Source organism: Xenopus laevis, chromosome 9_10S (assembly GCF_017654675.1).
Source record: "Xenopus laevis strain J_2021 chromosome 9_10S, Xenopus_laevis_v10.1, whole genome shotgun sequence".
NCBI classification, from domain to species: domain Eukaryota; kingdom Metazoa; phylum Chordata; class Amphibia; order Anura; family Pipidae; genus Xenopus; species Xenopus laevis.
Window position 1 is genome coordinate 104,894,348 of NC_054388.1, and position 17,325 is coordinate 104,911,672.

The 17,325-nt window shown below is 42.6% G+C and overlaps 1 pseudogene; it reads left to right on the forward strand.

Moving 5' to 3' along the window:
• The window catches only part of LOC108702320, an 80,522-nt pseudogene that overhangs the window by 19,236 nt on the left and 43,961 nt on the right, over window positions 1-17,325 (forward strand).

The following is a 17,325-nucleotide window of genomic DNA, read 5'->3' on the forward strand; positions in this document are numbered from 1 at the left end:
ATCCAAGGCTATTGTGATACTAAACTCTATAGTTAGTATAGGTATGGGTATATAGAATTTTAATTAAAAGTAGGGAGGGGTGTGTGTATGGATGATGGGTTTTCATTTGGAGGGGTTGAACTTGATGGACTTTGTCTTTTTTCAACCCAATTTAACTATGTAACTATGTAACTATGTAAGTGGTAACGTTCTGTAAAATTTGCACTTTAGTGAATATGCGGAGTAACGAACGACTGAGCGAAAATTCGCCTGCCAATAGGGCACGAAACTGCGCTAGTGATGGGCTTTTTCACTAATAGTCGTCTACGCCTGTTAGTAAATTGGTGATGTCCCTGCGGATGAGATTTTTGGACTAGTGATGGGCGAATTTGGGGTGTTTCGCTTCGCCGAAAAATTCACATTTCCTGTGAAATTCACAAAACGCTGCAGTTTTGTGAATTATTAGCCGACGGCGAATCGCGGGAATTCGCAGCAAATTTGCGGTTGATGAATAAATTCACCCATCACTACTACAGACAGCCACTACTCCCTTTAGTAAATCTGCCCCTTTGAGGCCTATGGATGGGGTGTTACTCATATACCTGCCAGCATTACCCACTTGTTTGTGGCCGTACCTTATCTGACAGTTTCTACCCAGTTTCATACCCCCATCTACAGTAAACCCTGCCCATTTCTATTTCTTGTTGACTATTTCTTATTTCCATCAAATATATATATTATATATACATATTTTTTTTTATTTTTTTTTTAAAGAAGCCTCTGTTTGATCTCTCAAAATAGAACTGTCTGTTGCGGCAGTTGCAGTTTAGCCGCATGTGCCCAGTAAGTGCAGCAAAGTGGTAATACGCTCATAATTTCAGGTTCCGGGCCCTCTGTTCTTCCATCTGGATTAGGCAGGTGGGATTTATAAACCGGAGGGGGTCGGGGTGTAATCCTATTGCTCTGGGGGGAGATATGAAGTGGGTTCCCATGTGGGAATTGTAAGTGAGCCCCCGCCTGAGCACTACACGCACATATGGAAGCCATTGTTCCTAGAACACACACACAGCGCCCTGAGCTCTCTCTCTCCACTTTGTTCCATGGGGCTTCCTTCATTCGGATTCTTTTCATGCACATGTTGTTCTGTAGCGCGGCTTCCACTCTTAACCTCTGGAGAAGGCGCTTAACCCCTTTGCCGCACTTAAAGGCCCAACCTAAAGATCTTAAAGGGTCTCCAGCTGCTGCAACTTCTCTGCTTCCAGCATTCGTTCTTACAGAAACCGTAACATCGCCTGCCCCCAAAAGCTTGCAATCAGGTTCAGGATAAGGCAGAAAGGGCAAATGACTTTGCATTAGAGCAGAGCTGTAACCCATCAAAATGGAAAGTGCCAGGTCCTGCGATAATTGCCTAAAAGGCACAAATTTGATCAATAATCACCGACTGTGGGGCACTTGAAGTCCTTGTGTGAAGCATTGGCCAAAAAGCCCCATAAACCCCAGTCCTTATACAGTGGAGCTGCCGTATCGCTTATAGAATTAGCAAAAATATGACCATTACTTTCTATTAAGTATATGTAAGCAATATGGCATCACTGCCCTACGTATAAATAAATGGACTAAGAAGCGGCAGTTGGGAAGGGAAAGTGTCATGTCACCATGGCATGTGCCAAGAGCAGCTCAAGGCCGGCTACTCCCACTGGATATAGGGAACATGGATGTCTGATTTCTATCCATGGAAACAAGGGATGTGTCATGTTAAGAACTAAAGTCCATGTGTAGTCAATCAGACGAAGGGGGCGGGACTGTCTAGGGAACATGGCTGCCTTCATGTTTGTTTTTTTTTTGTCCAAATAAACTTGCAATGAAAGGGTCCTGCGTAGAAATACTTCAAATGATGTATGCTGCGAATATATAATAAGCAAAGCTCTGAGGCAGTTGTGTTCCTTCCCTCACTGCTTTCTGTAGCCAAAGAACTGCCATACTGCTCTCACCCTATCACTCTCACCCCGACTCAGCTCCACTGCCCAAGGAAAGCAGCACAGGCTGCCTCCCACTTTGGACTGTATCTTGCTGTTTTTGACAGCAAGATTTTTTTTTTTTTTACTTTTTGGAGGGTTATTAAAGGGGATAAAAAAAACCAAAAAAAAAAAAAAAACTTTAATTAAATGTTTTAAATGGTAAATCTAATTGCAATAGAAAGCAGAGTGTCTCCCTTTCTGCCAGGGTCAGAATATGAAATATGCAGCAAACCACTTGCATTAGACTGAATGGGCTGGTAGAGAAGCGTGAAGACTGAGTGGCAGGTGGTGGAGCATGTGGCAGTTTTGGGTTAAAGGAACAGTAACAGCAAAAATGAAAGTGTTTTAATGTAATGAAAATATCATATTCTGTTACCCGCACTGGTAAATCTGTGTTTGTTTTAGAAACACTACTATAGTTCATATAAACAAGCTGCTGTGCAGCAATGGTGGAAATTAAAAAAAAAAAGACTATATGGCACAGGTTAAATAGTTGATAACGGATAACACCATTATGTTCTACAGAGCTTATCTGTTATCTGCTGTGTAACCTGAACCCCTGCCCCCATTGCTACACAGCAGCTTATTTATATAAACAATAGTAGTGTATCTGAAGCAAACACATCAGCTTTATCAGTGCAAGGCAACACTGCATTATAAATGTATCACTTTAAAACCCTTTCATTTTTTGATGTTAGTGTCCCTTTAAGCAGGCAGTGGGGGTGGGTATTGCATTGGGTGGTTGAACTACTTGGCTCAGCTCTGGCTTTTTCCTCTTGAAACAAAGTAACCCGAAGGCAGCTTCGGATATTTGCTTCTGCTACATTGTTTTTGGCTTCAGAACCAAGAATGCAGTGAATATACAGAGGAAGACAGACACTGCTTTCAGTAGCAATTACACTTTAGTGATGGGCGAATTTGCGGCGAATTCCCGCGTCTCGCCGCCGGCGAATCAATTCACAAAACTGCCGCTACAAATTCGTCTGCGTCAAAAATTTTTGGACGCGCACCGGAAAAGTCGTTCAAAACTGTCGCGCATCAACATTATTCAGACTCCCACTGACTTTTACGATGGCGTCAAAACTGACGCGAGCGTCAGAATTGATGCGGGCGTCAAAATTGACACGGGAGTCAATTTTTTTGCTGTTTTGCAAATGTATAATAAGTGAATATGGGAAAGTTGCTTGGAGTGAATTTCACTCATTAAGCAACATTTTATGTTTAGGTTTATATCCCCTTTAAACAAATCAATGTTCTTAAATTTCCCTGGCAATGTAGAGGTTAAAATATTCGGAACATTTCTCCCCCTGAGAGGGCACTGTGCTGAACCGGAAAACAAAATCAAAAAACCACAGCCTCTCCCTGTGTCCTCCCGCACCCACCCGGCACCAGTCCGGCGACCCCTCCTTCCCCATGCAGAGTCCAATCCACAGGGGGTGGGAGTATGGATGGAACCCCAAACAGTATCCGGGGAACAAGCTGATACATTCCAGCCCCTCTCATAAAATAATAACAGTAGAGGAGGAATCTGGCACCGGCGCAGATTGGGAGAGATGGAGAGAGGCTGCCACGAGAAGGAGAATCATCTCCCCAATAAATGGGACGTTGGGTCTGAATTGAACTCCTTGTAAAGTTGCTCACAGGGCCCCTGTGGCCCCACTAAAATCCTTATTGTTTCTCAGAACTTCCTGATGATGCCACAGGGCCTGCATTTAGCTCTGCTTTCCCAATGGTGATAATGCTGTGAAGGGCCATCATTAGAATTCATGGGGCCCCATACAACAACATTTTCTGGGCCCCCTGAGCAACAAGCCCCACCCCAAATCCCACCCACACCACAGACATCAGCACTAAAAATGGTAAATCTCCCCCCATTTATAAAAAGCCATTGATGGTCAGGGTCCCCTTATAAGTTAAAAAAACTGTGGTGCCAGGGCCCCCCATAATTATAATTTTTTTTTAAAAAAAAATTGGTGTTCAAGGCCCCCCAAAAAGTTAAAAAATATAATTGGTGACCAGGGCCCCCCTTCTAAGTTAAACAAAAAAACACTGGCGCCAGGGCCCCCCTTACAAGTTAACATTGGGGACCTAGAGAATATTTTTTTTTAAAAAAACATTGATGGCAGGGGCCTATAAAGTATTACAATAATCCATTGGTGGCCAGGGGTTTATTAAAATTAAAAAAGAAACACATTGGTGTTCAGTAGAACTGAACTCGTGGCTTCAGGACTTCAAATTTGGCTCTTTTCATGGCTTTGGGTCTTTTTGTGGCTTTAGGATTTCAACTTCGACTCTTTTCGTGGCTTTGGGTCTTTTCGTGGCTTCAGGACTTCAACTTCGGCTTTTTTCATGGCTTTGGCTCTTTTCGTGGCTTTGGGTCTTTTCACAGCTTCGGGACTTCAACTTTGGTTCCTTTCGTGGCTTCTGGTCTTTTCGCTGCTTTGGGACTTCAACATCAGCTCTTTTCGTGGCTTTGGGTCTTTTCGCGGCTTCAGAACTTCAACTTCGGCTCCTTTGTGGCTTTGGATCTTTTCACAGCTTTGGGACTTCAAATTCGGCTCCTTTAGTGGCTTTGGGTCTTTTCTCGGTTTCGTGACTTCAACTTCAGCTCCTTTGTGGCTTTGGGACTTCGACGGTTCGGGACTTCAACTTTGGCTCCTTTCGTGGCTTCGGGACTTCGGCGGTTCGGGACTTTGATGATTTGGGAATTCGGCAGGTGCAGCATAGCTTCGGCGCTGTCAAGAAGGGGCTCGGCTATTTTGAAATGTGCAGCACAGCTGGGCCCCCTTTAGGCCTGGGCCTGGTACAACAGTACCCCCTGTGCCCCCCTGATGGCGGCCCTGATGCTGTGTATAGACACAACGACAATGCCATCAGTCCCTGCGCCAGTACAGCTTACACTCTAAGGCCCCTATCACACTCACCCACACGAGGGTGATTTACATCAGAGCCAGTTATCCTGTCTGTGTGCAGTTCTAAGGGTAGGACACCATGAGCGTTGATCCGATGCAACACAACTATCGGATGGCTCATGTGACCTAACATGTATGGTATGTTTGTGTGCACCGTGAATCCTACGATCCCAGGGGGCGGCGCTTATTTTTTAAAATGGTAATTTTCTATTTATGATTACCCAATGGCACATACTACTAAAAAAGTATATTATTATGAAAATGGTTTATTTACATGAAGCAGGGTTTTACATATGAGCTGTTTTATGCAATATATTTCTATAGAGACCTACATTGTTTGAGGGGTATAGTTTTCCTTTAAGCACTTTATATTTCCTTTACAGACACAGTCTATGCCCAACCCTTGGGCTAACTACATGCACCGAAACCTGTGGTGGTTCCACCTGTTTGAGACCCTCTTCAACCATTTTATACAGCTGATTGTGCTTTTCTTCGTCTTCCTCTGAAGATTTATGCGTCTTATTCACTGGAATCCTGCAGATGCTCTTCCAGGTGAGAGTTTTGCAAAAGCCACCTGCTTGTGCCAGATCCAAACCCATGCAACACCATCAGATCCCACATAAGTAACTCTGGAGGCCCCTACTACTAAGTTAGCAGGGCCCTCTGCTGCTGATCACCTGGGCCTTTTGGGTGGTGGGGTCTGCCAGTAAGCAAAATGGAGTCCCACTGGAGCAAAAAAATGCTCTTTGTATGCATGGCTGCGTTCCATGTCCAAACCTCACCCATAATCCTCTGAAATCCTGCCTGCACCCCTAAAACCATCACCCCATTTTGTTACCAGCAAATCCCACTGTGCCTATACCCCCCGACGGCATGACCATCATCCTCACCTTGTAGTCTATCACAGGTAGAGTTGGGACTGCCACCAGAAATTAGGGATGCACCGAATCCAGGATTCGGTTCGGGATTCTGCCTTTTTCAGCAGGATTCGGATTCGGCCTAATCCTTGTGCCTGGCCAAACCAAATCTGAATCCTAATTTGCATATGTAAATTAGATGCAGGAAGGGAAATCACGTGACATTTTGTCACAAAGCACAGAAGTAAAAACATTCTTTCCACTTTTTCCTTTCCCAACCCTAATATTTGCATATGCAAATTAGGAATCCGGTTCTGTATGCGGCGGAATCTTTCACAAAGGATTTGGGGATTTGGCCAAATACCCAATTAGTGGATTCAGGGCATTCCTATCAGAGGGGCCAGTGCAACTAAATGATTATAATCCCCAGCCTACACATGGTCACCAGCAGAAATATTACCTGTGCCTGCCTGAGAGGAGGAAAACATTTTGCTGGACTACCTCCACCTTGTGCCCTCCTTTGATGTTGCTCTTGGACACAGGAGGTTGGGCACCCCAAACTGGCCCAAGGTTGTCCAGTGCTGGATAGTTCAGCAAGACCTTTAGCCATGTGGAAAGAAGCAATAGTATGACTGGAAACTACTGGGCACCACAGAAAATGTATTTTAGGGTCCCACTAATAGGACATCTGTCATTAATATATATTGGAAATTCTTATTGGCTGGTTCCCCGCAGAGCGCCCCCAGCTGCTTCTCTTATAGACAATCCTGATTTAGCAGGTGCAAGGGCTCTTTAACAGAGAGGGATGCATCCGTCAGTGACGTCACAATGCATATAACTGCATAGGGTGAATGTAGAGGAAACAGCACCTTTAGGGAAAGTGGCATACCCCCAAAGCTCTGCAGATACATTCTCTTATCCTGCCCACATCCAGGGATCTCTGGAGACGTTACATATGTTTCTGCTGGAGCTAGCATGGAGGCAACGCATGGAGGCAACGCATGGAGGCAACGCTGGTTCAGAGACCAAAATGATGTGGGTGTTCTGGGGTCAATAAAACAGAACGGTAATGAGAAACAACTGTTGCGTATCAAACTGCGCTCAAAACAAATAATCCTGTAGCCTTTGTGTTCTAGAGCCACCCCCCCCCTCAAATCCAGGCATTTATTGATAATCTGACATGATTCGTCACCCGGCACGCATGTTTCGGAATATCTCCAATGCTTTTATGTTTTAAAGGAGAATGAAATCTCAGAGATGAATATGGCTATTTAATTTTGCCCAATTCCTGAGTGCCATGGGCCCATGTGATTTCTTCCGGTCATGTGATGCTAGCCAGGTCTGAAACCAGTCCAATGGTCAGTTCATTTTCTTATAATACAACAGGGCAGCGCGTGGTGGATCTGCCTCCAAAGTGACATCATTGCCTGTCCACGGGGATGTGACTTTTAGCTTTACGGGTTGGGAAAAAGTTAACTGTTTGCCAGTAGGGTCAAGTAGCAATTCTGTGGAATGGGCAGAGTGAGTCGGGTCAGGCACGGATTTGAGCTTCCCTGGCTGTAATATAAGCTGATGCTACAGGTTTGCTGATTATTAAATTCTGATGCCAATTGCACTGGTTTCTGTGCTGCCATGTAGTAATTATCTGTATTAATTAATAATCAGCCTTATATTGTGACATTTCTATTCTATGTGTACTGTATATTGTGAGTGGGTCCCTAAGCTCAGTAAGTGACAGCAGCACAGAGCATGTGCAGTGAATCAGCAGAAAAGAAGATGGGGAGCTACTGGGGCATCTTTGGAGACACTGATCTTTACTGCTAAAGGGCTGTGGTTGCCTTGGGCTGGTACAGAAGCACAAAACATCATGTACAACATGTATAGCTACTTCTTTAGTTAGGCTTTAGTTCTCCTTTAAGGGCTGGGTCGGTTATGTCAGGTTGCATGTGGGTAGCGAAATCAGGCTTATTTAGTGCACAAGTAGGCCCAATACCTGCTGGTTGGGCAGAAAAACTGGAGAGGGCAGGGCCCCCTACATTTTCCCAGGGTCTGCACCTCTATTAAAAGCGAAATGCGTGCGCCAGGTGTAAAAGAAAAAAAAAGGTGGTGCATGTTCTTTTCTGTCTTAGAAATACATTCAATACATTCAGAAGTACAAAGAGCCCAGCGGGGGGTCCCAACATCTTTCCCAAGATTTCAGGATGGGGAGGGGGGGGGTATATAAATATTTGGCTAAGAGTCCCAGTGAATTTTAGTAACACAAGTAAGTGCAATGCTGTTGCTCCCTGCCAAAGGCAAAGCGTAGAGCTGCGACTGATCCTTGTGCTGGGTTTCTAATAAGGTGAGCTGTACCATACACTCCTGTGAGATGAAACATCGCTCCCTGCTGGCCAGTGCAGCACATTACACCTCACCTGGAATATGTCAGAGTGCCAGGAGCCAGAAGGCTTTAGAAAACTCCCATAAAAACCTTGTAATTAAGCGAGTCCAACCACGAGTTAATTGCTATTTTATTGACGGTTCACAATTACGGACTTATTTATTCCTCTGGCAGGGGGAGAGGGGCTCTGCAGGAGGAGCACACAGGGCAGTGCAAAGGGGGGGGATCTGGAACAAAACCCCACTTCTCTTGCACACACAGTCTCCGCATTCAGCCGGGGCTTTATGGACAGACTCCTGTTCTGCAGAGGAAGCTGTAAACTTTAATGCTGATAGGCCATTTAATGCGCACGCTTGAAGATCTCCTACATTTCATACACGTTTTAGGGTATTTTTTTTTTTTTTAAATAATTGTTATTGGAGTCAGGGTGGCGGGTCTGAATGTGGGGTTTAATTATTTCTTTCCCACATTAACCCCCTGGTTTTTTTTTTGGTCAAGGAAAAAAGCACAAGAGCTACAAAGAGTCCATTGATCCAGGAATACACAGAACCCACCCCCCCTTAGTATATTATATCATACCTCCCATTAGTATATTATACACAGAACCCTCCCTTAGTATATTATATCATACCTCCCATTAGTATATAATACACAGAACCCTCCCTTAGTATATTATATCATACCTCCCATTAGTATGTTATACACAGAACCCCCATTAGAATATTATATCATACCTCCCATTAGTATATTATACACGGAACCCCCATTAGAATATTATACACAGAACCCCCCATTACAATATTATATAATACAGAACCTCCCATTAGTATATTATACACAGAACCTCCCATTAGTAAATTATACACAGAACCTCCCATTAGTATATTATATAATACACAGAACCTCCCATTAGTATATTATATAATACAAAGAACCTCCCATTAGTATATTATATAATACACAGAACCTCCCATTAGTATATTATACACAGAATCTCCCATTAGTATATTATATAATACACAGAACCTCCCATTAGTATATTATATAATACACAGAACCTCCCATTAGTATATTATATAATACACAGAACCTCCCATTAGTATATTATACACAGAATCTCCCATTAGTATATTATATAATACACAGAACCTCCCATTAGTATATTATATAATACACAGAACCTCCCATTAGTATATTATATAATACACAGAACCTCCCATTAGTATATTATACACAGAATTCCCATTAGTATATTATATATACACAGAACCTCCCATTAGTATATTATATAATACACAGAACCTCCCATTAGTATATTATATAATACACAGAACCTCCCATTAGTATATTATATAATACACAGAACCTCCCATTAGTATATTATATAATACACAGAACCTCCCATTAGTATATTATATAATACACAGAACCTCCCATTAGTATATTATACACAGAATCTCCCATTAGTATATTATATAATACACAGAACCTCCCATTAGTATATTATATAATACACAGAACCTCCCATTAGTATATTATATAATACACAGAACCTCCCATTAGTATATTATACACAGAATCTCCCATTAGTATATTATATAATACACAGAACCTCCCATTAGTATATTATATAATACACAGAACCTCCCATTAGTATATTATATAATACACAGAACCTCCCATTAGTATATTATACACAGAATCTCCCATTAGTATATTATATAATACACAGAACCTCCCATTAGTATATTATAAATTACACAGAACCTCCCATTAGTATATATATATAATACACAGAACCTCCCATTAGTATATTATATAATACACAGAACCTCCCATTAGTATATTATATAATACACAGAACCTCCCATTAGTATATTATATAATACACAGAACCTCCCATTAGTATATTATATAATACACAGAACCTCCCATTAGTATATTATACACAGAATCTCCCATTAGTATATTATATAATACACAGAACCTCCCATTAGTATATTACCAGTAAACCCCCGATTCTCTAAAGAATCGTTAATGAAAGAATGGTAACAACAGTGAGGCAGCAAAATGCGATGGGTGCTGATTCACTCGGCATCCCAGGCAGCAACTGGCGACGCTAATTTGTGGGATGTAGAGTGAATCTGTGCCTATTGCTTGTTATTACCTATCTGCTATTAGAATTCTTAAATTTTGAGTTTATTGGTAGTAAAGTGTTACTGAAAAATTTCTTTATAAACAACATTTTTTGTGAAAATGTTCTCCTGTCCTTGAATGAGTTCTCCCTGGTGAGCTGTACTTAAAATCTTGACTTTAACATCAGATGAACGCTGCACTCTTGAAAATGCAACATAAAGTTGACCATGACCAAACACAGGCTCAGATAGGTAAATGCCGACTTTATCCAATGTTTGTCCTTGTGATTTGTTGATTGTCATGGCAAATGCAGCCTTAATGGGGAATTGTCGTCGTTTAAGTTTAAAAGGTAATTCCTGGTCAGAACTGGTAAGGTCAATTCTGGGAATCAAAAACAGTATCACCGCTATGGGATCCTGTAAGCACTTCTGCCTTGATAACATTTTGTCTCATGCTCTTCACAACCAACCGTGTACCGTTACATAAACCTTGCTTAGTGTTAGGGTAGGGGCACACGGCGCGATTTCGCCGCGATTCTGCGCTGGGCGAGTTGTCGCTGCGTTTTTTAAGCCGAAATAGCTTTGCTAACTTTGGCGCTGGCGTCAATGCAAATCGCGGCGAAATCGCTGCGCTAATTCACACGCGGCGATTCTTTTTCTACTGTCGCCCGGAAACGCTCAGCGAGGCAACTTCGGACGACAATAGAAAACGAATCGCCGCGTGTGAATTAGCGCAGCGATTTCGCCGCGATTTGCATTGACGCCAGCGCCAAAGTTAGCAAAGCTATTTCGGCTTAAAAAACGCAGCGACAAATCGCTTAGCGCATAATCGCGGCGAAATCGCGCCGTGTGCCCCTACCCTTAAGGTTTCTTAACAGCATGACTATTGTTCCTACTTTGAGTATAAGATTGTGTTGTGGTAATCCAGCATTGTTGATAGTGTTTAAATATTCTAATGGGAAGTTAAGTTTCTCACTTTCGTCTTCAGAATCAATACAGTCAGTACTCAGAAAGACACAGCTTTGTCCAGGAAGTAATGCAATCACTTGGTTGTTTATCATGTCAACATCAATATTTTTTGGAGATAATATAGCCCGTTTTGCTAAAAATGGCCACCCACGCAGGTACGCAACCGGTTTCCCCTCCTAGAGTGACGCTAGCGCCGCCATTAGACAAACTTGCAAAGGAGTAGCAAGATGGCCGACGCTTATACAGACTTTAGTGGGCGGATGACAAACTCGCAGAGGAGTAGCAAGATGGCCGACGCTTATACAGACTTTAGTGGGCGGATTTGGCAGTGGGCGGATGACAAAGTCGCAGAGGAGTAGCAAGATGGCCGACGCTTATACAGACTTTCGTGCAGGTACGCAACCGGTTCCCCTCCTAGAGTGACGCTAGCGCCGCCATTAGACAAACTTGCAAAGGAGTAGCAAGATGGCCGATGCTTATACAGACTTTAGTGGGCGGATGACAAACTCACAGAGGAGTAGCAAGATGGCCGACGCTTATACAGACTTTAGTGGGCGGATTTGGCAGTGGGCGGATGACAAAGTCGCAGAGGAGTAGCAAGATGGCCGACGCTTATACAGACTTTCGTGCAGGTACGCAACCGGTTCCCCTAGTGTGACGGTGAGCGCATCTGCCTCCCTAGATCCTAACCTTCCAGCGGTCGCCGCCTGAGTGAGCAGGAAAGAAGAGGCGGCGGGAGGGCAGAAGGAGACGGTGAGCGCATCTGCCTCCCTAGATCCTAACCTTCCAGCGCATCTGCCTCCCCGATCCTAACCTGTTCTGATCCTAACCTTCCAGCACATCTGCTAATCGAAGGCCGCATCTATGTCTTTCGGCTGAAGTTGCGCGCGCATCTCATAGATCCTAACCGAAGTTGCGTGCGCATCTGCCTCCCCTCCACTCGGGACATAGATAGGCCTTCGGTTAGTATATAGGATATAATACACAGAACCTCCCATTAGTATATTATATAATACACAGAACCTCCCATTAGTATATTATACACAGAATCTCCCATTAGTATATTATATCATACACAGAACCAGGGTCGGACTGGGGGGCCCAGGGCCCACCGGGACTGCTGGTCCAGGGCCCCCCACCCCCCTACTGCAACGCGCCGAGTTCATCGCGACTGTGCCACAACAATTCCAACGATGCCGACAATTCTGACGCCCATTAAAGCCAATGGGCATCTAGAATTGTCGCCGGCGTCGGAATTGTCGCCGGCATCAGAATTGTCTTTGGCGTCAAATATATTTTAACGGCAACAAATTTTTGCAGCAATTTCACGAATTTATTCGCTGGCGGCGAAACACAGAAATTCGCTGCAAATTCACAGAACCTCCCATTAGTATATTATATCATACACAGAACCTCTCATTAGTATATTATATCATACAAAGAACCTCCCATTAGTATATTATATTATACACAGAACCTCCCATTAGTATATTATATCATACACAGAACCTCCCATCAGTATATGATATCATACACAGAACCTCCCATTAGTATATTAAATAATACACAGAACCTCCCATTAGTAAATTATATCATACACAGAACCTCCCATTAGTATATTAAATAATACACAGAACCTCCCATTAGTATATTATATCATACACAGAACCTCCCATTAGTATATTAAATAATACACAGAACCTCCCATTAGTATATTATATCATACACAGAACCTCCCATTAGTATATTAAATAATACACAGAACCTCCCATTAGTATATTATATCATACACAGAACCTCCCATTAGTATATTAAATAATACACAGAACCTCCCATTAGTATATTATACACAGAACCTCCCATTAGTATATTATATCATACACAGAACCTCCCATTAGTATATTAAATAATACACAGAACCTCCCATTAGTATATTATATCATATTGCAGGTGATGCATCACAACTGAGACAGGACAGCTGCTGGCAGGAGGCCCCCATGTGGATCCAACCGGGTGCAGAACATCTGGTGCGGAGTTTCGGGTAGTGTTATAAAAGAGTTTAAAGTTGCTCCTGGTCTAATCATCATCAGCATTTATTTATATAGCCCCGACAAGATACGCAGTCTAATAACCCACAGCAACCAATAATAGGCTCTTGCTTACAAGAAGACGGCTGTTGGTTGTTATGGGAAATTAAGTAACTTTAACTAAGCTGTAAGATGCTCGGTGTGGTCAGAGCCAGTTCCGGGACAACCCCCGGATATTACGGAAAGGCCATCTCCCATAGACTCCATTTTATCTAAATAATCCAAATTTTTAAAAATAATTTCCTTTTTCTCCTTTTCCTTTTTCTCTGTAATAATAAAACAGTAGCTTGTACTTGATCCCAACTAAGTTATAATTAATCCTTATTGGAAGCAAAACCAGCCTATTGGGTTTATTTCATGTTTACATGATTTTCTAGTAGACTTAAAGGGATACTGTCATGGGAAAAAAAAAAATTTCAAAATGAATCAGTTAATAGTGCTGCTCCAGCAGAATTCTGCACTGAAATCCATTTCTCAAAAGAGCAAACAGATTTTTTTATATTCAATTTTGAAATCTGACATGGGGCTAGATATATTGTCAATTTCCCAGCTGCCCCCAGTCATGTGACTTGTGCTCTGATAAACTTCAATCACTCTTTACTACTGTACTGCAAGTTGGAGTGATATCACCCCCTCCCTTTCCCCCCCAGCAGCCAAACAAAAGAACAATGGGAAGGTAACCAGATAACAGCTCCCTAACACAAGATAACAGCTGCCTGGTACATCTAAGAACAACACTCAATAGTAAAACCCATGTCCCACTGAGACACATTCAGTTACATTGAGAAGGAAAAACAGCAGCCTGCCAGAAAGCATTTCAGGCACAAGTCACATGACCTGGGGCAGCTGGGAAATTGACACAATGTCTAGCCCCATGTCAGATTTCAAAATTGAATATAATTTGCTCTTTTGAGAAATGGATTTCAGTGCAGAATTCTGCTGGAGTAGCACTATTAACTGCGTTTTGAAAAAAACATGTTTTCCGATGACAGGGCCCTTTTAAGGTATGAAGATCCAAATTATGGAAAGATCTGTTATCCAGAAAACCCTAGGTCCTGAGCATTCTGGATAACAGGTCACATACCTGTACCAACAATATACAGTACATAACAATTTTTGCAATTTTACAATTTTACAACCCTGCAGTGATAATTAATAAGGAGGGGGATATTGGAAGCTGGTATATACAGCTTATTATGTAGCTGAGCAAAGGGTTAACACGGAGTGCGTTTAATGCAATACAAAGCCACGAATGGAATGCTATTTTATGTGTAGCCAATAAAACGGCCTCGGCAGGGGTCACCTTGACTGGCAGATCCAGCTAATGGGTTAAACCATCCCAGCCGGCTTCCATTAGCCCTTTATCCCTGTAACAGAGTCAGTATCAGCAGCTGCCCGTCCTTCTTGCCAAGGGACCAGGTGCCCGCTCTGGGGGGAAACAGAGTTTAGAGCTTGGCACATAAATTATGCCAATCCAGCAAGGCTTTTTTTTTTCATATGTGCATCAGTAAGCTGCTGTGTGCTGTGACTATATGTGCAAATATCAATGTATAGAATAAACAGAAAGACTAAGGGGCAAATTCACCAAGGGTCGAATATCGAGGGTTAATTAACCCTCGTTATTCGACTGGGAATTAAAATCCTTCGACTTTGAATATCGAAGTCGAAGGATTTTAGCGCAAATAGTTTGATCGAACGATTCGAAGGATTTTAATCCAACGATCGAAGGATTATCCTTCGACCAAAAAAATTTAGGCAAGCCTATGGGGACCTTCCCCATAGGCTAACATTGGGTTCGGTAGGTTTTAGATGGCGAACTAGGGGGTCGAAGTTTTTTCTTAAAGAGACAGTACTTCGACTATCAAATGGTCGAATAGTCAAACAATTTTTAGTTCGAATCCTTTGATTCTAAGTCGTAGTCGAAGAAATTCGAAGTTTTTTTACTACGAATCCTTCACTCGAGCTTGGTGAATTGGCCCCTAAGTGAAGTGTGTATAACCTGATATTATAATATGTATAGTCAGTAAGTGGCCATGTTATCAGGTCAGCTGCTATAATTAGGGTTGGGGTGAGTGTTTGCTACCCTGGGATGAAATTTGGGGTGAGTGCTTATTTGTGGGTACCCCTGGAACTATAGAAGGGTGACTGTAACCCCAATGTTTCTATATATCTGTAACCTTGTTATAAGCTAAGGAGGCACAGTGTAGGGTAAGCAGACCCCCGGACCAAGGGATCGAGCACTGATCATGGAATTTTGTAAAGAATTATTTATTTCCCCCCCATCCCCACTCCTTCTTTCATCAGCCCTCAGCAGATGTGACCACAGTAGAGGGCCTTTAGCGTGAGGATGTCAAAGCAATGATTGTACAACCCCTGAGGTTTGTTCTGCAGGCTGTGGCTCAGCTTTTAGGTGACAAGCTATATCCGCTTTCTTTGGGGTAAATATGGAGCAAGTAACAGAGCTGTGCCTCTGAAATATCTGGCACCAAGGATGCCATTCCCAGTTGGCATCCATTAGAAATCTTCTGTACACCTAAGAAATTATGACTGAATTCTAAAATAAAGGTTTACTTTCCCTTTTAGAGGCCCCAATTAGATACGCTCCGCAGCCTGCTAACAACCCGGCTTCTGTTTTGGCGATTACGAGTTTCCTTGGGCCAAAAACCAAACACACCTTTCCAGGTCTGAACTGTATGTTGTTTTTTTTTACCTTTAATTTTTTTCCACCATCGCAGCTAATTTGGGTTTCCTGCAAATTATTTTCCCAAGTAATATAACAATTTGTTTTTCATTAGCGGCTGTCCCATCCAGAGCACCTCTGGGTTTGAGTAAAGGCAGGGAGAGAGGCCTTGGAGGGAAACCCTTAAGGGAATGGAGGTCGCACTCACAATGCGTTTTACTGCTTGGAGCCAGGCAGACACTTTATTTAGCAACACCCACTAAATATACGTGTGTAATATACCCCAGTTAATTAGAACAGCTCCTATGTAAACAATCAGCATGTTCAAGCCCCTGGCTTCTGTGAAATGGGGAAAGGTGAGGTGGTGTGTTTTTGTGTCTGGCGCGGGATAAATCGATATGACTATTAATAATGCTAATGGCTAGAATTTATGAGGACGGTTATAGAATGTAATGACCACGCGGTGAGAAATTGTATTCAGTGGCCATTGATATTAATTGTAAATCATCTAATCTGTAATGGGCTTATTAAAAAGTTAAGTGAGGGGGCATTAAGCACCCTAATGGGATTTGTAGGTTAAGGTGGCTTTTTTAGGCACAGAAAAGCATTTTTTCTATGATAAATAAGGTCTGTTCTTCTCAGCAATCAAGACAGCCAACTTGGTGAGCACTAAGAATGCCGAGACATGGAAGAGTATGGTCACATTTTAGACTGAAAGTTATTTTCCTCTAATATCTCTTGTGATGCCTGGTATTTAAAGGGCAAATCTCCTCTTTGAACCTATCCCTCCACCAAATATGTACCCAAGCATCACTGACAGTCTCCTCAAAGTGGGTGGACTTAATAGTAGGAAGAACGTGAAGAAGAGGTGTATTAAGTAGCTTGGAGTAGGAACTGTAAATGGGGACCTTGCTTAAAAGAAGCAATAGTCTGGAGTAGATTGGGATAGTAACTGTAAGAGGGTCACTCTTTCTTAAGAGTAAGAAGAATGTGAAGTAGATGGCAATTGAGTATCAAGATAGTAACTGTAAGTGGGGGGCCTTACTTTAAAGAAAGAAGAGTGTGGAGTAGATTGGGGTAGTAACTGTAAGTGGATGAATCTTCCTTAAGAGTTAGAAGATTGTGAAGTAGATAGCTATTGAGTATCAAGGTAGTAACTGTAAGTGGGGGGCCTTGCTTTAAAGAAAGAAGAGTATGGAGTAGATTGGGGTAGTAACTGTAAGAGGTCACTCTTCCTTCGGAATAAGAAGAATGTGAACTAGATGGCTATTGAGTATCAAGGTAGTAACTGTGGGGGGCGGCTTGCTT